The sequence below is a fragment of the Vipera ursinii genome (assembly GCF_947247035.1).
Source record: "Vipera ursinii genome assembly, chromosome: 5".
Taxonomy (NCBI): Eukaryota; Metazoa; Chordata; class Lepidosauria; order Squamata; family Viperidae; genus Vipera; species Vipera ursinii.
This window is the reverse complement of record NC_139518.1, coordinates 22,049,379-22,072,462: the sequence shown is the minus strand read 5'-3', so window position 1 is coordinate 22,072,462 and position 23,084 is coordinate 22,049,379.

The following is a 23,084-nucleotide window of genomic DNA, read 5'->3' as shown; positions in this document are numbered from 1 at the left end:
TTTATTATACCCTTTTGAATCTATGTTCAGAAACTATATTCTAAAGCTACAATATGGACCTTGGCAATAATAGCTGTTTTAAATTTCTTTACTCAACATTCATGATTCCTCTATTAAGATTTCTGTGAAAAATACACTGTGAGGTGCTGGATAAATGAAAATCACGGTGTGATTTTTTTTCTTGTCTTGTCTTGTACTCTTCTCGCTATTCAGATTAATTTCACTATAGGTATCATGATAGAAATATGAAGCTAGGGTTGACCATAATCAGAAATCTTTTTTGCTGTCTTTTCATTGCTGTACAGTATAGCGAGAGCCATGACAGTTTCTCACTCTAATTTTATATGCAGCAATATTTAAGCTTTTGTCACAAGTAACAATTATTTAAAAAATATGATGTTCTTTCTAGGATGAATTCTTGCAGGAATCATTTATTTGCTAAGAGAATTTTAGTACCCTTTATCTTAATCTTTACATAAAATTAAATGTTACAATTACGGTAAGTTAAAAGGATCAAAATAATCACCATTAGGAAGAAATCTATTCCCAGGTTCAACCATTTGGCATCATATGAAATTAAGAATGCATTTCTGACACATCAGTTAAATCTAAAATCTGAATGATGAGTTGGACATTTTCAAGGATGCAGTTCTAATCCTTTAGAACAGCCTCAACTGTTCCATTCCTGGTCAAGGGATGGAGGAAGATCACACAGCTCCAGATCTATTTGCATGAAGCTGATTTACCTGGGCTCATTTCAATCACTGCTTTGGGAAGACAAATAAATCATCCAATCTTTATTATATAACTTCAGATTGGTTATAAATATTTTGCTTGATTTTACAAGGTATCTCTAGTTAGCATTTGTCTCTCTTTGCAATAAATGTATTCCTTATCTTGTCTCCCTGACAAATAAAGTTTTTCTTTGGCTAGGACCCAGACCTGTTCATCCACCCAAATCTCTAAAATCTTTTTGCTTCCAGTTCCTTCTTCCTTCTGGAATATAAAGTGGGAGATGAGGTTTGATTAGCAGCATTCATCACAGGTGTCCATTAATTATTATTATTATTATTATTATTATTATTATTATTATTATTATTATTATTATTATTATTATTATTTATTGAACTTATATACTGCCCTTCTCCCGTAGGACCCAGGGCGGTTCACAAGGCAATTAAAAAATATTACAATACAAAAGTTAATAACAATTAAAATAGATTAAATTATCCTTGATTGAAAATCTAAAACCCCTATAACTCTGATTAAAAAACCCAATTACAATAAGTTAAAAATTAAAAATTCTCAGTCCTGGCCGGAAAGCTCAAAGAGCCAGGTCTTCAGGTCCCGGCAGAATGAACGAAAATCAGGGGCAGTCCTGAGCTCTACAGGTAACTGGTTCCAAAGGGCAGGTGTGCCCACAGAGAAGGCCCTCCCCCTGGGTGTTGCCCGCCGGCAATCCTTTGCCGGCAGCACCCTGAGAAGGCCCTCCCTGTGGGAGCGCACAGGACGAAGGGAACTTGATGCCAGCAGCAGGTGTTCCCTCGGATATCCCGGACCCAAGCCATTTAGGGCTTTATAGGTCTTCACCAGCACCTTGAATCTCACCCGGAGGGGAACCGGAAGCCAATGCAGCTCGCAGAGCAGAGGTGTTACATGGGAGTATTGGGGAGCCCCCATCACAACTTGTGTGGCTGCATTCTGCACCAGTTGAAGCCTCCGAGTGGTCCTCAAGGGCAGCCCCATGTAGAGAGCGTTGCAGTAGTCTAACCGGGAGGTCACGAGCGCATGAGTGACTGTGCGCAAGGCATCTCGGTCCAGATAGGGCCGCAACTGGCGCACCAGGCGAACCTGGGCAAAAGCCCCCCTGGTCACGGCTCCTATATGATCTTCAAAACTGAGCCGCGAGTCCAGGAGGACACCCAAGTTGTGAGCCCTATCGACGGGGGGGTAACACCTCACCCCCATCATTAAAGATGGAATAGAATGATTCACTCGAGATGCCTGTACGCACAGCCACTCAGTCTTGGCAGGATTGAGTCGGAGCCTGTTTCTCCCCATTGAAACCCAAACCACCTCCAGGCAATGGGACATCACGTTGAGGGCTGAGTTGGTTTGGGGTGGAAAGAAAAAGTTGGGTATCATCGGCGTACTGATGATACCCCACCCCAAAACCACGAATGATCTCACCCAGCGGCTTCATATAGATATTGAACAGGAGGGGAGAGAGGACCGACCCCTGAGGAACTCCACAAACGAGAGACCTCGGGGCGGACCTCTGCCCTCCCATCAACACCGACTGCAAACGGCCCAAGAGGTAAGAGGAGAACCACTGTAAAACAGTGCCCTCCATTCCCAACCCCCTGAGACGTCACAGTAGGATACCATGGTCGATGGTATCAAAAGCCACTGAGAGATCTAATAGGACTAGGACAGAGGAACAACCCCTGTCCTGAGCCCGCCAGAGATCATTCATCAGCGCGACCAATGCCGTCTCTGTGCTGTACCCGGGCCTGAAACCCGATTGGTACGGGTCAAGATAATCAGTTTCCTCCAGGAACAGAGGAAGCTGATGCGCCACCACACTCTCAACAACCTTTGCTAAAAAGCGAAGGTTGGAGACTGGATGATAGTTATTCAAAATAGCTGGATCCAGGGCAGGCTTCTTGAGAAGGGGTCTCACCACCGCTTCCTTCAAGGCAGCGGGAAAGACACCCTCACTCAAAGAAGCAGATATCACTGCCTGGAACCAACCTCGTGTCTCCTCCCGAGCTGAATAAACCAGCCAGGAAGGGCACGGGTCCAATAAACAGGTGGTAGAGCTCAGCCTCCCCATAATCCTGTCCACCTCCTTGGGAGTCACAAGATCAAACTCAGTCCAGATAATACTCTCAAGACCACTCGATTCCTCCCCATCAGACTCTGCCCAGTCAGAGTCTAAACCGGTCTGAATCTGAGCGATTTTGTCCACCAGATGCTGGCTAAACTCCTCAGCCTGCCCATGCAAGGGCTCCTCCCTCACCTCCTGAGAAAGGAGGAAATGAGTTACCCTAAACAGGGTGGCCGGGCGATTATCTGTGGACGCGATGAGGGCGGCGAAGTAATTAGACTTCGCCGTCCTCATCGCCGCGAGATAAGACCTAGTGAAAGATCTTATTCACAATCAGTCAGATTCAGACTAGCTGGACCTCCAACAGCTCTCCAGACTCCATCTCTGACGCTTCATCTCCCGTAGCTCCACAGAAAACCATGGGATTTGCGCCGGATCAGGGGTCACAAGGGTACAACCCAGTCAAGTGCCTCAGTGGCGGCCCTCTCCCAAGCCTCCACCAAGGCATCAGCCGGGCTGTGAGTGAGGGAGATAGGTATAGACCCAAGCACCATCTGGAACCATTCTGTATCCATTAGGCACCTGGGGCGGAACCACCTGGTCGGCTCCGCAGCCCAGCGGCGAGGAATAGCATATCGGAAGGTGATGATTGGACCATGACAGGGGGACAATATTTGGTGTACCCCCTCCCAGTTCATCAAACCACTGCCCAGATAGGAAAACCAGGTCGAGAGTGTGACCCCCTCCATGGGTTGGGCCCTGAATTATCTGGGTCAGGTCCATGGCCATCATGGAGGCCATGAACTCCCGAGCTAACTTTGACAACCCGCCCAGGGATGGAAGGTTGAAATCACCCAGAAGCATAAGTCTGGGAAATTCAACCACCAGCCCTGAAAGGGTGTTGAGAAGCCCAGGCAGGGTTGTTGCAACACAGCTGGGTGCCAGGTATGTCAGCAACAAACCCAACTGAACCCCAGAGCCAAACCTCAGGAGGAGCGACTCACTCCTGCCAATCTGTACGACAGTGGTTTCCTGTGGATATAAGGTCTCCTGTATAACCACCACCACCACCCCCGCCCCTACCCTGAGCCGCAGCCAGTGCAGCACACAGAAACCTGGAGGGCAGAGCTCAGTCAGAGGGACACCTCCCTCTGATTTCAACCAGGTTTCCGTATGCATGCCATATCTGCACGTTCCTCCTCGATCAAATGTCAGACGAGGGGAGCTTTGTTCACTACGGATCTGGCATTAAAATACACCAGCCTAAGCTCAGGGGCCCGATCTCCCTCACCCCCGGGTAAACGGGTATCAACCGGAGGGTCGGAGCATGCCACCGCTTGAAGACAGCGGGGGCATGATCCCAGATGTTGATACGGCCCTCCGTGCAACCACCTGCTACCATTCCCAATCGTCGTGGGGATTTGAAACCCCACCCCACAACCGGAGGAACCAGAAATCCCTAACCCCAAGCTCGTCTCACTGGGAACCATCTCTGGCCTGGACTGACAGCAGGTTGATAAAATACCCTTATCCCTCCCACCCCTGTCATACACCCCCCTCCCTAACCCCCTAAAACAACCGGCTAAAAACATAGTACGGGCTTTTTAATACGCTTCAACCAGCAGCCCCTATCTATGCCCAACCACCTCTCAGGGTCCCAACAATTGGGTCCGTCCTCAAGGGAAATAGAGCACAAGGTGGCAGGTCGTACCCAGGCGGCAGGAACTCTCCTGAGGGCATATAAGTCCACAATAGAGTAGTATAAGCGGGCCATATGCCAGAATGTCCACATTAGGCTATTTGTAGGCAGCTAGATAGTTAAAATAAAGATGTTAAAGAATATTGTTGACGTTGTCAAGTCAGGGCGGCAAAACAAAAACCATTAAGCCAAGCCCATCCAAGCCAAGCCAAGCCAGCTCTACTCTCACCCGAGCTGGCTGCAGATATAAAAGTTCTCTCAAAACAATTGGCAAATTAATCTGGGCAAAACTTGGCTAAAGACAACCGGGATAAATCCACCTCAGCTGATCTCTCACATCAGGGGGTGGATTGATAGTTAATTGTTCTGCCCTCTAACTGCAGTCAAGTCCCAGGTCTGTCAGGTCCATCCTTGGCCAACAATAATTCTTAAAGTTGCAGCTAACACTCCGTAACCAAGAGAGAGAGGGGCACCGGTCGGCTGTTCCGAGGCAGCAGAGTTGGTTCCTAGCCACCATATCCCACACTATCTTGCAACTCCGAAAGAGGGACAGGTCTCCAAGGCACAAAACAGCACTCCAACAGATGATCCAGGACCTCAGAATCACAACCATCTCAGTCAGAGGAAGTAGGGAGAAGTCTCTTCGCTGCGGCATATACTGTGCTGGCTGAAGCGCCGCCAGCTGAGACGCCAGCTGAGACGCGCAGTAAAACAGCAGGCAAACCATGATCACTGCTCAGAGAACTCCCATCAGCTCCACAACCAGCGCTGATCAGCTGTTAACAGGCGGCGATTAATTTGGACCACCATATCACTCCCCAGTCTTAAAACTCCAAGAGGGGGGGAGGTCTTCAGGCGCAAAACAGCACCCCATAGATGATACGGACCTCAAAAACCACCATCTCAGTTGGGGGGGAGGAAGGGAGAAGAGGAAGTTTCCTCGCTGCGGCAATGCACGAGCCAAAACGCCGCCAGCTGGAAGTCGCGACGAAGTAGCAAGCACATCCTCAGTCACCACCCCAGTATCTGGGAAAGATACTAGAAAGATACTAGAAAGGACTATCTGTCTGTCTGTCTGTCTGTCTGTCTGTCTGTCTGTCTGTCTGTCTGTCTGTCTATCTATCTATCTATCTATCTATCTATCTATCTATCTCATCTTTAACAACTATCAATCTATTATCTACTTCTTATCTACTTGTGTATAGTATATCTTATTGTAAAATTCAAAATGTGTTCTCCCTCCATGGTCACATTTATATTTCTTATCACTTGCTATTTGATTCTACCTGACATGCAGCAGTTCACCTGTACATATTTACTTGGATTATTTTTATCTCTGTTTCCAAGCAACAGCCATCAGTTAGGACTTTAGTGACCACTCTGCATTCTACTGTACTTCACTGTTGGTTGCTAAATAGATAATCCTGGACAAATATTCCTTCAGTGACCAGATTTTGGATTACTTTAATAAATTTAAAAAAATATGATATATGGAACTACAGATCTTTTTAAAAACTAATTTATTGTAAAGAATTTAGCTACCTCTATCTCCAACTCAGCTTCAGAAACTAATTCTAATAAATAATCTCATCTTTAATCAGTCTGGTTTTTAAATTACATTCCCATCGGTTAATGTTTAGTTACTGATTAAAAACAGAGTAATAAAATTTAATGAAGCTATCTTAATAAGAGGAATCATTCAGCCTCTTAACTATGGTAAGTTGAATTCATATATCCATGATTTCAGAGGCTACGGCTTGGCCCCCACCCAGACATCTTGAAGAAGTGGGTTAGGTGAATCATTCATAAATTTTGCAATTCAGCAAAATAGAGAAAAATTGAACTTTAGAGGGGAAGGATTTGTACCTAAAAGAACTAATGCAACCATGATGGTTGTGAGTTTAAAACAGAACTGCTGTGAGTGCTGGAATATAATATGTTTGAAAAGCACATGGAGGTCTAAGGAAGAGAGGAAAGGCATGTACATTGATTCAGGAATCTTGGCAATACAAATAAAAAAATATTCTCAAATCTCAGACAGGCACCTTAGGCGGGTGGGTGAGTGACAGGAGCCAGGGATTTCTTAGTGATGGTGCTGTAAATACGTAGATGGGCAATTGTGTATGCTTTTAATGACCATAGTCTTTGATCATAGTTTTTATGACTGTAGTAGACTAGACTAGACTAGACTAGACTAGACTAGACTAGAATAGAATAACAGAGTTGGAAGGGATCTTGAAGGTCTTCTAGTCAAACCCCTTGTTCAGGCAGGAAACCCTATACCATTTCATGCAAATGGTTGTCCAATCTCTTCTTTAAAACTTCCAGTGTTGGAGCATTCACAACTTCTAGAGGCCAGTTGTCCCACTGGTTAATTGTTTTAACTGTCAGGAAATTTCTTCTTAGTTCTAGGTTGCTTCTCTCCTTGATTAGTTTCCATTCATTGTTTCTTGTCCTGCCCTCAGGTGCTTTGGAGAATAGCTTGATTCCCTCTTCTTTGTGGCAACACCTGAGATATTGGAACACTGGTATCATGTCATCTCTAGTATCAAATGGAAACCCATGAGAATCCTTGACCATTCTAAGTCCAAAAATTCTAGAGAATTCCTGGAAGCTTGGAATTCAGACAAATCAGCAATCAATAGACACTTAGAGGTAAAGATTTACATACAAAACAACTCCTGGCCAGCAAACAAAACCCTGGTAAGCAGAGGCTAACACCAGGATTAGTATCAAACCAACAATCAAGCAGTAAACAAAATCCCAGTCATGGACCTATCAACTCAGAGAAACAATCAAAGAATAAACAACAAACAGGCTAATCAAGGAATTACCAAGAAGAAAACAACACTCGCACCAACACTGACAGGGCAAGCCTCTATCTGTTGTTCTCTGTATATAAATAGAGAGAAAATCCCATTCCATTCTAGTACTAAATATGTTACCTGGTTGGGGAATGAAATGTTTGCAAGAAAACAACTAATCTCAGAAAGCACCAAGGACTCCACAGTGCAGCCCTGAGCTACAAATGTTCTCTTCTTTTGCATATTTTTAATTATATCAGCTGAAGTGTCTTTCTATATTATGTATTGCCCACTTTGTACTTTTGCTATATTTTTCATATGAATAACAGAATAGCAGCGTTGGAAGGAACCTTGGAGATCTTCTAGTCCAACCCCCTTCCTTGGGCAGGAAACCCTATCCCATTTCAGACAAATGGTGGTCCAATTTCTGCTTAAAAACTTTCAGTGTTGGAGCATTCACAACTTTTGGATGCAAGTTCGTCCCCTGATTAATTGTTCTAACTCTCAGGAGATTTCTCCTCAGTTCTAGGTTGCTTCTTTCCTTGATTAGTTTCCATCCATTGCTTCTTGTCCTGCCTTCAGGTGCTTTGGAGAATAGCTTGACTCCCTCTTCTTTGTGACAACCCGTGAAATATTGGAACACTGCTATCATGTCACCCTTTGTCCTTCTCTTCATTAAACTAGACATACCCAATTCCAGCAACCGCTCCTTATATGTTTTAGCCTCCAGTCCCCTAATCATCTTTGTTGCTTTTCTCTGTACTCTTTCTAGAGTCTCAACATTTTTTTTACATCGTGGTGACCAAAGCTGGATGCATTATATATGCGCCCACAGTTTTTGTGCATTTCTAATGTGTATATTTTCATGCAGATTTCCCCAAATACATCATATCTTGCAAAAGGTTTTGCCATCATAAAAATTTACATGTTTACCCATCGTTAACTATTGTTAACTATGTCACAAAAATCTTAAGGGTAGAGCATTTGATGGTCATGCACGTGGCAGTGGCGTAGCGTGGGGGGTGCAGAGGGGGCCGGCCGCACCGGGCGCAACATCTGGGGGGGCACGCTCGCACTTGCAGCTCTCTGCCCCTGCCTGGCTCACTCACTCTCTCTCACTGCAGTGCTGGCTGTGCGAATCTGATCTGAGCCGCCGGGTCACCACCCACTGTGGAGGGGGGGTGCCAAGCGTGCGGGTTAGGGGGCGCAAATTACTTGCCTTGCCCCGAGTGCTGACAACCCATGCTACGCCACTGGCACGTGGCCATATTGAGTTGAGAAGTATGAAATAGGAAAATTCATCTAAAAACACGAATTGGCAATTTATTTCATTTATTCTTACATAACACAAGTTTTATTTGATTTTAGATGCCACAGGAAGTTAGTTTCATTCTATTAGGAAAATAATATCTTACCATTATTCTAGTTATTTTATTATGCAGTGATTGCTGCACATTATGTCATGGTTTATATTGTTTTCTTACTGCATATATTTTATGTTGTAAACGATTTTGCTAATCTATGTTTTTATGGCTTATATTTAAACATTGTTGGCCGCTCTGGTAATTTTTCTTTTGCAAAGTGGAAAATGTTTTGAATTAGCTATAATAAATTACAAATAACTGTGAAGGGATAGTTTGATTCATGAAAATAAGTTTAAAATATAGCACATTCACAAGCAGAATATGGGATGGAACTGGCAGGATTTACATACCTAGACAGATTGAAAGCTAATAGGGATGAATTAGCAGGAATAGGAGATGCAGAAATATTATCCATTAAGGTTTGGGCTAGCAGAATTAATGTTGCACCAGCGACTGCCATATAATGACAATGCAGTCTTATAGAATAAAACCTGAAACTAGATTGGGTATTCTCAGATTGTGGTTTGCTTTCTCCCTGAAGAGTCCTAAGAAACTTAGTTGGAAGTCATTTTTTTTTAAAAAAATTGATTAGTCTTGAAAAGGCAAAGCAGAAGAAGCCCTGTCGAAAGTCACTTTTGCTTTACTTTAGTCTTTTGCAAGAGAAGAAGAAAGCAAAACCTGTAGTCCATTTGAGAGAGCTAAACTCTGCCATGACTGGTGGACAGTTCTTGCCATCTGGTGCCTTTGCCTAGCAATTTTGAAACATATCTGTAGTTTTGCGCTGATTTTAAAAGTGTTCATGTTTCTTAAAATGTTTCTGGCCTTTCTAATAGAAAAGTTTTAGTGAAAAACAAAGGGAAAGCTAAACATGACTGCTATACCATTAGTGCTGACGCAAGGAAGCCTAAGTCATGAAAATGATGAAAATTATATACATACTTATGATGGTTATGGTTATTGTCAACCCTAGCCCCAATCAAATCATTTGTAGCCTTTGAGTGCAGAATTCTTTATAGGATTGCTTAGACATAAGAAATGGAATAATTCAGAAGGTCCTCACCAAACAACCAAGTGTTTAGTGCCATTCACACTTGTGATGTTATTGAATTACAACAGGTCCTCAGAGTTCTGTGCCTCATGCTCACCACTGTAACCTTCTTTGCTGACTTCTGACAATGAAAGCCAATATGGGGAAGTCGGAGGTTGCAATTGCCAACCGCATGATATCCTCACTTGATGATCCACTGTGATTCGCAGGAAACTGGGACTGCTGGAATTGCTGTTGCTTTGTGGCTTGGTCATGTGATGTTGCTCTTTACAACCATGTCACAGAGTGACAGCAATTTTGGTTCCAATTGCCATAGTTAACCAAGGACTACCTATATATTAATAAACCCAACCTTACAAAGAAAACACTACAAGACCAGTGTTATCTGTTGGGGAATTGGGGAACAAAAATAGGCAGGTAACATGTCCAACGTTGTGATGGAATACCCACTACACATACAAATATAAATACATGGATGGGGAAAATAGGAGACAGGGATATTCAATATGTTTCCTGAGAAGAGTATCCTTTTTCTGTGTCTTGCACTCTATATGATTAGCTTAAGAAAAATAATCATCTGTCTGTATAAATGGAGATGTTTATAAGTCATAAATTATGGCTGTTCAGGTACACATTGTTGTTTATATGAACTAAACCGATACGTGCAGTAGGCTGTCATAAAGCAAATAGGAAACCATTGAAATATGTTCAAATTACCTTTGCTCTAAGAAAAAAAATACATCAGCTTTACCACTTTTTGTGCCTATTAGTAATGAACTCTCTTCAGTCATAGGTATACAAAATATAAATTAAGAGGAAAGGTTCCAACAGAATATGCAATACTTACATGGTTGTATGTAATTTAAATTGAACATAGATGATTCTTTGTAAAATCTATTGCTAAACTAACATTCATATACTGAACTTTCCTGATGCAGTTTATTTTACTCCTGAACACTATGTGGTATAAAAATATAACAGATTATGGCAATTTTTGCATATTCCAGACAAAGTATTCATTGTGCACCAATACACCTGGTATAAATAGGTGTTCTGAATGTGCTCGGCTTAGAAATGGAAGGTGTTTAATAATGCAGGACTCTCAACTATTATTCCTATGGCTTCACACTGATAGGAGATAAATGTCTATATGTTGATGTTGGCCATATACAGACATACATATTTCATTATCAGCCTGAATCAATCCACTGCAGGATGAATGCTTCTTTATTGAAGCATATATGAAGTCTATAATCTACCATGCGATTATAGGTACCTCAGTACAGGTAATTTTTTTTATGATTGCCTATTCTAGGGCTCAATGGTATTGAATTACTGAACCAGGTTCTCTGTCTAAGTGGGGGTGGGGGAGAGAGAAAAAGAACTAGAATCAGGATTTCCCTATTCACAGTTCCCCATATTAGCCACTACATCACAACTCTTGTGGGTTGTTTTTTTTACTTAATCCTATTTGGCAGCTACATGTTTGTTTGTGATAAAACCAAGTCTGCTTTAGCTAATTAGAGCCAGGGCCAACTTTGTCTTGTATCGGGTCTCTGTATATGCTTCATTTAAAGTAAACGAGATAATTTTTACATAGGCAATCAGTAAAGCAGAGGCCTTCTTTCCAAAGATAATTAGTGCCCAATTAGTTATCTTATAATTCCATATTTTGTGGTTAATTATTTCTCTTCTGATTGTGCAACGTAATTCTTTTCTGCTCCAAATGTTTTGGCATCCTCTTAAATTAGGTACCTGCTGTGTATGAGGAAAGGGTATGTCAAAAGTTGCCAAAACAGTTGAAATGAATCCTAGGCAACATCCTAAGCATGCCCTATGCCATTTCTTTTCTTCACAATGATAAACCTGAGAAGTAGGTTTAAAACGTCTAGTTCTAAAACCCTTTTTAATACAAAGACTGGAAAAATATCCTTGCATGGAGAAAGTGTGCTAGTATGCCAATCTAGACAAGACAATTCAACCATGAAACACCTTTGCAGTAAATCAGTAGCTGATTTATCTTAAATTTAAATGTTACAAGCCTGTTGAATCTTGTTAAAAAAATATTTCCATACATTCTTACCAGCAATAAAAATTCCCAGACCAGGCCAATATAGCTGATGATTTCATAAATTTATGTGGCAGCTTAACAATACAATATATTACCCTGAAATATGAATTAGCCTTCCAGTGAGAGCACTAAAGCTGTGACTTTGCTAGTAAACTAAGTGGAAACCTTTTAAAAGGAACCAAGGACATACTGTAAGATATTCTGAGTCCTTTTGTATCATATATGAACTTTTATGAGATATAGATATAAGAAAAAAAATCTCATTTACAAATACATACCAATTTTATAGTGATAATAATTGAAGGAATTTATATGTATAAAAATCATGCACAGACACTCTTTGGTAAATGAATGTTTAATGCCAGTGAAAACAGCTGAAGCATCCTAGCTTATTGAAATTCTGTTAATAATCTTTGCCCACCTGGTGTTTTCCAGATGTGTTTTTATCTACAAATCCAGATTTTTTTTCCAGCTCTCTGGAAACTCAGGAAGGATTATGTGATGTAGAGCGCTAGCACACAACATTTTTAAAATAAATCAGATAGATTTTATTCATGATCATTATGCTACAAAATTACATTGACCAGTATCCAATGATTGCTTACATGTGAAAGTATTTATGAAACTGTTTTATGTTTTATTTGTATGAGGTGAAGTTCACACTTGGTATTTTGCCTGACCCTGTTAACAAATAGGGGTGGGAAAATTTAGGGTGTCCTTTAGCATTTTCAGGGTTAAATGGAAACCAACCAACTCACCTTGGTTTTGATTCATGAAGTTCTTTGTGGAGTTTTGCTTCCAATACATAATTTGGAAGCTCAGAATATTTTTTTTATTTTTCTTTTAAGAAATATTTTGGGTTTCTCTTGTAAAAAAAACAACTTGATGGGGAATGAAGTGAAGGGAGCATTGGAATTAATAATTGGTCTGTCCTCCAAAAGAGTGAATTTGGGACAGGATATTGAATTCCACTATTTGGATGGTTGGCAAGTTTGTATGGCTAGGGGAAAATGACAGATGTGTCATTTACTGTCACTTCAACTGCCTAGTTTTCTATCTGAGGGATTCTCCCTGTGCTGATACTCTCTTATGAGCAGCCCATCATCCTCAATCTCACTTGACTCTCCATCATTTAGATTTTTTATGCAACTGTCCACCCCTCTCTTTTTCCATCAGTTCCTTCCTCCTCATCCTTTCACAAATGAGATATTCCAATTTCTAATTCTGTTCAGTGACAATTTTTCATTTTACTTGTTACCTAGTCCTTCTTCCTCCCTTATTAATCCCTCCCACAAACCATTCACTCACTTTTTTTTGTCTTTGTGAAATTGCAAGGAAAGGTGTGTGAGTCTGTCTTTTGATCTTGCCAGCAGAATTCCTCGTGTCTCCTTCATTCTATCTTAGCTGTCCATTTTGGTATGCATGTCAGAGTGATGGCTTAGTTAACATAGATCAAGGATGGGGATGATGGTGGAAAGGTTCTATTTAATTGCACCGGCAAGAGATTACTAGGAGCTTTGACAATGCTACAATAGTGCTCTGTATTAGTAGTTGCTAACCTCAAAACTATAAGCTATTGATTGTGACAAAATTTGTTGGGTGACTTCTCATACAGTAAGGGTCAAAATTTCTGCATGTTTCAGTTTGTTGAGATAAAAATTAAGAAGTTGTTAGCACCATTAGAATTTTTTTCAATAATGGAAAAAGGCACCTCAGAATTTTATTTTTTCCTGATTCATGTTCCAGAATTAAAAACAAATAAATTTGCTCTTAAAAGTGCATGCATGTATGTGTGTGCGCGCACACACACAGAGAGAGAGAGAGAGAGAAAGAGAGAGAGAGAAAGTCACAGACAGAGACAGAGAAAGAGAGAGAGAGAGAGAGAGAGAGAGAGCAGGGGATCTAACATGAAGCAGGTGAGATGGTCCTTACATCTCCCTAGTTCACACTTATATTTTTGTTGCATGAAATTTAGTGCTAGCTGGAGTATGAAAAATCAATCTTACTTAAGCCGAATGGTGTGTCAGTAGGGCAGCATTGTAGCCATAGTTCTTCATCTGTGAAGCCCTTGTTTTTGGGCAGGTGCCAGAACAGTTCTCTGACAGGATAGAGTACACATAGCGAGAACTGAGTAATCTAAATTTAGGAAGGAGTGCATTATTTTAACATTCATGGGTATGCCTAGAAACAGAAATTATTATCTGATGCTCTTTTCTAATTTTTTGGTGCCAAGAACCCAGAACATATGCTACAGGAATTTGAAAGCATCAAGGGATGAACTGCATTATTAAAATCAGCAAATGTTGCAAGAAAAATGAAACAGGAGGCATATTTTTGCATGAAATTTAATCTTGTAACTACACGCAATTTTTATTTTCAAATAGAATTTTCCTTTGTGAAAAATCAGCAGCATTTGACTTGATTTTGTAGCCTTATCATTTAGGGCACTCTAGTTGGAGAGTTGATTATTGATCAACCCTATCTGACTCTTTCTCTTTAATTGATAGGTGCTGAGGTATGAATGCCTCCATTCCCTTCTATTTTTCAGCAAATTATGAAGAGATTTTCTTTGGAAAATAAATAGTCTTTTTATCAAACATGAAAACTGACAGGTATATGTATAGAATATCTCTTTTCAAAAGCCTCAAACAGGAAAAAAAAAAGCAGAATCCTATTTGAGAGAGAGAGAGAGAGAGAGAGAGAGAGAGAGAGAGAGAGAGAGAGAGAGAGAGAGAGAGAGAGAGAGAGATGTATATGCTATTTTACATTTAATACAAAACTCATGCATTTTGCATTTGTTTGCCCATACCTGAGTTTTATTTTCTTTTTTTATTGTATAGTGGGAATTGTCTGCATATTCAGTTGCTGAATATTATTTGACTGTACTGCAGTTATAAACTAAGATAACAATACTGTATTTCTTTGTTAGTCTGGACAATCTCTAGCTTTACTTTACATTTACCATCTTTGCTTGCTTCTCTAGTTGTTCATTGATATGCTTTGGTATTGATTTCTGATCCTGTCGCTCAGGGGCTAGGCAGGCCATCCACAGAGGACGAGCTTATATGTGTATTCTTCATTTCATTTCATGGTTTGTAGCACCAATTATAGATTATTTTAGTACAGTCCATAAAAGAATAATATAAGCTAAGGGAAAACAAGCATGTTTCTGTGCTCCACCAACTTCAGTGGAATTTAAGCACCTTTTAATGAGCTTTCTATTCTTTATCCCAGTTTTTGTTTCCCATGAATGGCAATTTTTATGAATTTTGTTTTGGTATTGTTCCAGTATCTGAAACCACACAAAACTAGTTTAATGCACAGAGCACTACTAGATATGGTTTCAGTTTGCTTGTGGAGTGGATTGAGTAGCCTAATGATCAATTAATACTGTTAATGTATCCTTTCTAACATGGTTAGTCGTGTATGGCATTTCTGTTTTATTGCACTGTATTTGGAAAAAGGATTTTATTCAAAGTCATCAGGCAGCAGAACAGAAATTACTGTTTCCATCTGAAGGTTTGCATAGATGATTACTTTGAGCTTTGGAAGAGACACCTGATTCATGGCACCTTCCATCTTCTGATAAGAGTAAGGCTAGGTAAAGGAGCCAAACTACTGCTTGTGAGGACAGAGCAAAAAAACTGAGGAAACGAATGGAGACATGCAGTAGGGCTGTGTAGATGTCAGATTCAAAGGCAAAAAAAAAGCTTCAGGACATCTGAGCATAGTACCTGCATGCAGTCCATTAGATCAATGTTTCTCTATTTCAGTATCTTTAAAATTTGTGAACTTGTTGGCTGGGGAAGTTCTGGCAGCTAAAGTCTAAACATCTTGAAGTGGCTGAAACATTGGCTTAGAGTTAGACCATTAGGTCCAACAGTTATTGGACAAAAGCTGAGCTCTTATTGGCTGAAATATCTATGTTCAGCTATTGGCCTTGGAAGGACATGTCTTGTTTGCTGTTGGTTCTCGTGTTGTCTCCCGATAGAAGTGTGTGTGTGTGTGTGTGTGTGTGTGTGTGTGTGTGTGTGTGTGTGTGTAACTATCTAGAAACTAAAATGGCAAGAAAAGCCCCTTCACGATTTGCTATATTTCAGTTCTGGAAAAAGAGGACTTGTATAAGATTACCTAAAGTATCTGCAGAAAATGATACTATTAGTCATATAGATTGTAAGATTTAATAATATAGATAGTCCTCAGTTAACAATGGCAATTGGGACCAGAATTTCTAATTGATGTGGCCCAGTCATAAAGGATAATGTCACGTGACTGTCTTGCTTAGCAATGGCAGTTCCAGCACTTCCCGGTTGCTACTGTTAAGTCAGGGGTCTTTCAAACTTGTCCCTTTTATGGCTGAGGAATTCTGGGAGTTGAAGTCCACAAGTCATAAAAGGGACAAGTTTGAAGATCCCTGTGTTAAGTGAACCAGTGTGGGTGGATAAGTGAGGACATCACATGGTTGCCATTTGCAACCTCCTACTGGATTCCCCAGTGTTTTTGCTTAAAGGAAGCCAACAAAGCAGATTGGAAATGGTGATCATATGAACACAGGACAATGCAATGTTGTAATTGCAAGCCAGATGCTTATTACCCAGATTGTGATCCTGTGACCCCAAGGATGCTGTGACAGTTGGAATTTTGAGGACTGGTCACAAGTATCACTTTCTAAGTGCCATCATGTTAAAATGGTCATTACATGCACACTGTCAGAATCCATTTATATCACATTTCATAAATGTATGGGTAGAATATTGTGCTTATTCTGGGGATTCTGCCATCTCTCCGAGGGGGGAAGAGAGGATGGTTACTCAGATTGCAGTGGGCTGTGTTTCGAAGACCAGGGGGGCTTTTGATCTGGGGGGAACGGGGGGAGAGAGAGATCTGGGCTGCATCTCCATTTGCAGCTGAGAGGAAGAAGCAATAACAAGAAAAACAAGGAAAGTTCCCTTTCCCACGGAAGGGCCTGACACCTAAGTGGATGATGTGAGCCTAACCAAATGGATGAGGGGAGGGGGCTGATATGGGAATGCTTTATATAGGATTGAAATGTTAGATCCCGTCTTGTATTGCCACAATCAATCTCATCCTAGTAAACCTTTCCTTTTGGACAAACTTGCATCCAAGAGTTCTTATTTCCTAAGATGTGGATCGAGGTGGGTCCTGACACACACCACCTATAAGGCAAAGATACAATCTATTGAGATTCACCCTTCAGAATGGTCAGAATCACTCACTGGTTTCTTAGTAGAATAGTTCATAATGAATTACAAAAACAGGGTGAAATAATAATAAGTTTCCTTGATTGGGGTCATTTAGTGAGGCTTATTTATATGTTGCTACTGAAGTACAATTTAGAATGTGATCAGGTCAAAAACTATGTGACTAATGGATACAGAGTTAAATTGAACAACTGATGTAACAACAGAATTTTTTCAAATTTATGGTAAACACCACACTTAGAGAAAATTGGTAAAAGATGTTCCATGGATAGTAAATTACCCCAGTATTACTTTTGAAAATAGACCACTTACTTTCTAAAAACATTTGAAAAAGCAATTATCTATTTGAATAACTTTTCATCTTTAGTAGAAAGTTCAACAATAATAGAAAATAATTTACAGTATAAATGAAATAAATTTTAAAGGTGAATTCCTCTTTTCAGGCTGCCATTTTCAAATTAAATATTGCTAAATTAAATATTTATAATACAGCTCTGGCTTTGTACATAGCAACAGCTGCTAGGATTCTTCTACTTCTACTTCTCACTGGAAATTAAAACCATTCCTTCTGTGGAAGAAAGGTAAATTAAATTATGGGAGTATGCACTAATGTCAAAACTAACTTCATACTTGAAAAACAAATCTGATATAGAATTTAATTCAATGTAGAATCCATTTTGGGATTACATAAAGAGGTTCACATCCAAAGTGAAGTGAAGAAAGAGGATGGCTTTGAAGGTCAACGGGAAATGATCACGTAAATAAAACTTAAGTCTGTTACAAAAATAGCTTATGAAAATATTTCAGACAACCCTACCCCATCGTCATGAAGATGAAATACAGAACAATGGAAGCACACTCAGACTTACAAGATCCTGTTAAAATAGCTTTAGATCTGTACAGTGTCTCTTTCTTAGTATAGACTATCTCATACGGCTGACACATATGACCAGTGCTTTTTTTGGGGGGGGGGGAAAGGTGCCGGAATACACACACAGCTCTGGCTCCAGTTGGAAGCCCTTTATGAAGCCGGGGGGGGGGGGACGGAGAGAAGAAACTGCTTTAGGGAGCTTCCGAGGCTCAGATCACTCACCTGGAAAAGGTCTGTCTCCTCTCTGCTGTGGTTTCTGCTGGTGCTCCGATCTGAGGCCAGGGGAATGTCCACAGCCCCCCATGGCCTGATCTGGGCTCCAGATGCCTTTTCCATGCCTCCAGAGCCCGGATCCATGGCTGCGGAGAGATCTGGGATCTGGGGGTCTTTTCCAGGCCCCCAGAGCCCAGATCTGTGGCTGCAGGATAATTTTGTGCCCCCCAGCAGCCTGACCCGGGCTTCAGAGACTTGGAAAAGGCCTCTGGAGCCCAGATCGGGCCATGGGTGTGTGTGTGCAAAATTGCTCCACGGCCATAGATCTGGGAGGCAGAGGTCTTTTCCAGGCCTTCGGAGCCTGGATTGGGCTGTGGGGGACTCTGGACATGTCGCCTGGCCTCAGATTGGAGCGACAGCAGGAACCGGAGCAAAGAGGAGACAGACCTTTTCCAGGGGAGTGATCTGTACCTTGGAAACTCCCTAAAGCAGTTTCTTCTGCCCCTCCCTCTGGCTCTGTAAAGCGCTTTTGACTGGAGCTGGAGCTGGAGCTGTGCATAAATTCTGGCACTTTTTTATTTTTACAAAAAAAAGCACTGATTGTATATGTTAAATAGCAGGTTCTTTGGCGCAGGAATAAAGTCGAGGTAGCTGAGTACAGGGAAACTCATATTTTATTTCATGCAGAATATGTACTGGTAAATGGCTGCAACTAGCCGCAATATATAGTCTAGCCCAGGGGTAGGCAACCTCGGCTCTTTTATGACTCATGGACTTCAACTTCCAGAATTCCTGAGCCAGCTATGCTGGCTCAGGAATTCTGGGAGTTGAAGTCCATGAGTCATAAAAGAACCGAGGTTGCCTACCCCTGGGCTAGCCCCTAGGCAGCAGCCAATAGGTTTGAAGCTACCATTGCCACCTAGGGATAGCCAATTATAGTGCTGGAGACTTGTAGTCTGGGTTGCTGGAGAGCCGTTAGCTGCTCCAGCAACCCACATGGTATTACTAATGAGCCCAGTACATAACACCTTAGTAACATAATTTTAATATTCATTCACTTTAGTATAACTTAAGCTTTCGGTATAAGGTAATTTAATGTGCACATTTAAATCACTGTTAGTTTGAAATGTTAGAGCGAATTTTATGATGCTTGCAAATCTTTTTTCTACTTTTTGTTTTTCCCCTTTCTTTATTGTTTTCTTGCCTTTTTTCTTGTATATTCAAAATAATATGAATAAGTCACTTTATTAAGTGACTTGAGGGTGATTTACATATATGCCCTTTGCCATAAATTTGGACAAGAGGCAGCAAACAATCCTGAATATTAACTATGAACTTACTCCATGTCACGTTTCCTTTTGTAACCTATTTTTCCAGAGTGTTGTGTTTCTAGGCAAGCTAACTCTTGGTCTTTGTGGTAAGAGAGGTGAAGAATGGTACAGGTAATCCTTGACTTACAACCATTCATTTAGTGACCATTCATAGTTACAAGGCACTGTAAAAAAAAGGCCATTGCAGCATCCCCGTGGTCACACAATCAAAATTCAGACACTTGGCAACTGGCATTGTTGCAGTGTCCCCAGGGTCATGGGATCACCTTTTGCAACCTTCTGACAAGCAAAGGCAATGGGGAAGACAGATTCACTTAACAATTATGTTACTAACTTAACGACTGCAGTTATTCACTTAACAACCATGGCAAAAGGTCATAAAATGGAACATGACTCACTTAGCTGTCTTCTTAGCAACAGAATTTTGGGGCTCAGTTGTGCTTGTAAGTCGAGGACTACCTGTTCACAGCAGGGAAAGCCTGTTGTCTTTTCGATAATTTTATGACTGGTCAGCAAATTCCATTTTTAAAGCAGCATAAAGATGTTAAAGCTGCTCAGAGCTGTCAGACAGTAATATGGGTGGCACTTGAATAAAATTAAATAAAACAAATTTATTTACAATTGAAGGGTTTCTACGGTCATAATTCCTCCCACATACTTAATTCCTTGTGATACTTATTGTGAGTCTTCAACAATATAAAATTGGGAAGAGAAGAACTGCATCTTCAAAGCAAGGAAAGATGAATTAGAACAAGGCTAACCTTCAGACTGTAGGCTTGATTTGGCTGACTACATTTCAACTTTCCTCACTTATATCTCCCCACCTGCAATTACTGCTCTTCCCCTACCACCTGATCTGGGCTCAGATATTTTCCCATTGCCAAGTTATTTTCTTAAACATAGTTATTTCCCCATAGCCAAGTTCTTCTCTGTTTGCACTTCCCTATGTTGCCTCCCCCACCCCACGTTGTTCAGCTGATGGGTTAAAAACAGTTAAGGAGTGAGGGACATGGATTGTACAATATAGTTGTTCCCACCATATGGGAACCGTAGTTCCATCACAACTGGAAGAACAAGATCCAGGAAGGGTTCAAAGGTCTCCTTTCCACTGAGGTCACAAGTCAGAGATCACCTCAGGCCAAACCAGGAAAGGAGAAGAGCAACAAGGGGCATCCTACTAGTTTGATGTTTACTGGGATGTAGGTTTCTTTGTCCTCCAATAATTCACATCCTCTCACCCTTCCACTGAGTCCAAAAGTACAAAGCCCAGCATATCTCTACACCTAATTGTATCATTACCAGGGTGAAAAATTACAACACATACTAAAGAATTATTTTTTTAAAAAAACGTTTGAACCTCACATCTCTACCATATTTCCTAAAAAGAGAAAGTGGGAGAGTGGATGGAAAATGTCCAGACAGAATGAATCAAGGGGCAATTTTTTTTAAAGGAGAGACAACCAGGGCATCCTTTAAGGGTCCTGGAAATGTCCCCATTTGCACTGAGGAATTTATCACTCCTGAACCCACCTGATTGTCACTGTGCTGGAGGCTTTGACCATCTGGGGGGGACAAATATCTAATTGACAGGTGGTTGCAGTGACAGCATAAAGGACCTTTCCTCTCCTTTCCTTTCCTTTCCCTTCCCTTCCCTTCCCTTCCCTTCCCTTCCCTTCCCTTCCCTTCCCTTCCCTTCCTTTCCTTTCCTTTCCTTTCCTTTCCTTTCCTTTCCTTTCCTTTCCTTTCCTTTCCTTTCCTTTCCTTTCCTTTCCTTTCCTTTCCTTTCCTTTCCTTTCCTTTCCTTTCCTTTCCTTTCCTTTCCTTTCCTTTCCTTCCCTTCCCTTCCCTTCCCTTCCCTTCCCTTCCCTTCCCTTCCCTTCCCTTCCCTTCCCTTCCCTTCCTTTCCTTTCCTTTCCTTTCCTTCCCTTCCCTTCCCTTCCCTTCCCTTCCCTTCACTTCCCTTCACTTCCCTTCACTTCACTTCACTTCACTTCACTTCCCCCCTTCATACTCTATCTTTTCTTTTTCTTAAGCTCCATAATGAGAGTTGATCTCAAAGCAGCCCTTTTCTTGTTGATGGCTCTTCTCATCAGCCTTCTGTGTACTTAATATTTTACTTACCATTTTATTTCCCTTTTCCACTTAGCCAACCTAGCATTATTTGCATAAGGTGTGATACAATTACTCCTGCTGGAGAGAAACTGTTAGAAAGAAACTGTCTAGAACAGGCATGTCAAACTGCCAGCCCATGGGCTGGATGTGTCATGCCGAAACCCCGTGCAACCCATTGCCAGCAATGGGGAAAAAGCCACGATACATCACACGATGTCATGTGACGTTGCGGGTTTGACATGAATGTTAAGCATGAGGAACCGTGGTTAAGAGATCTGTGAAGGTGGGATTGTCTTAGTTGTGCCAGGGAACTAACAAGACATCAGCCAAGCCGAACAGTATAGAATCAGAAGCAAGAATGAAACTGTTTCGAGTGGCAAACTGAGCTTCTAATCTTTATGCAAACAGTTTACACCAGGCATGTCCAAAGTCCGGCCCGCGGGCCATTTGCGGCCCGCGGGGCGGATTAATATGGCCTTCGGACAGCCCTCCCTGCTCTATGTAAATGCGGCCCTCCCTTCTGAGAGGGCCGCATCCTGGCGTCACCGCCCAAACCTGGAAGACGAGCGGCGCAGGCGCGACGCCCCCAACCTCCACTGCAGAATCTGTCTCCTTCCCCTCATTGGGCTTTCATTCAGTTCACCGTCCATAGCCAGAAAATCAGCCTATCTCTGCCTCTCCCCCCCCCACACGATACTCTGCTTTATCCACCCCCTGTGGGAGAAAGTTTTATGCTCCGTTAAGGACACAACTGGATGCTCATCTGTTCGTAAAAGAAATCGTGAGAACCACCATAAAAAAACACCCCCTCCCCCGAGAGAAAGAGAGAGGCTCACGTCGGCACTTGTTGCCCTTTGAAGATCAGACTGGAGAGGAGCCAAAACAGATTATATTCAGTCTGCGAAGGTTTCCGATGCTTTTGTGAAGCTCAAGTGGATGCGAGTCCTTTTTATGCAGCCCGTTTAGTTTCGGTTTCTGCTTTGCACCGATTCCTGCAAGTCAGGCGTGTTCGGAAATCAGCCCAGGTTGCAAAAGGCGGCTTTTCTACCCAGAACCTTAACTCTAAATCCCACCCTAGATGCTTCAGGCAACTTCCAGAGGCCACCTGTGGAAACTCTGCAGCCTCTCTTAAAACGGGGCATTGCAAATCAAAACGGTTTCTGGTTTTATAAATACCCGCTGGTCGTCTGAATGGGGAGTTCTTTCTTTCTTTCTTTCTCTTTCTTTCTTTCTTTCTTTCTTTCTTTCTTTCTTTCTTTCTTTCTTTCTTTCCTTCCTTCCTTCTTTCTTTCTTTCCTTCCTTCCTTCCTTCCTTCTTTCCCTTCCTTCCTTCTTCCTTCTTTCTTTCTTTCTTTCTTTCCCTTCCTTCTTTCTTTTCTTTCTTTCTTCTTTCTTTCTTTCTTTCTTTCTTTCTTCTTTCTTTCTTTCTTTTCTTTCCTTCCTTCCTTCCTTCCTTCCTTCCTTTCCTTCCTTCCTTCCTTCCTTCCTTTCTTCTTTCTTTCTTTCTTTCTCTTTCTTT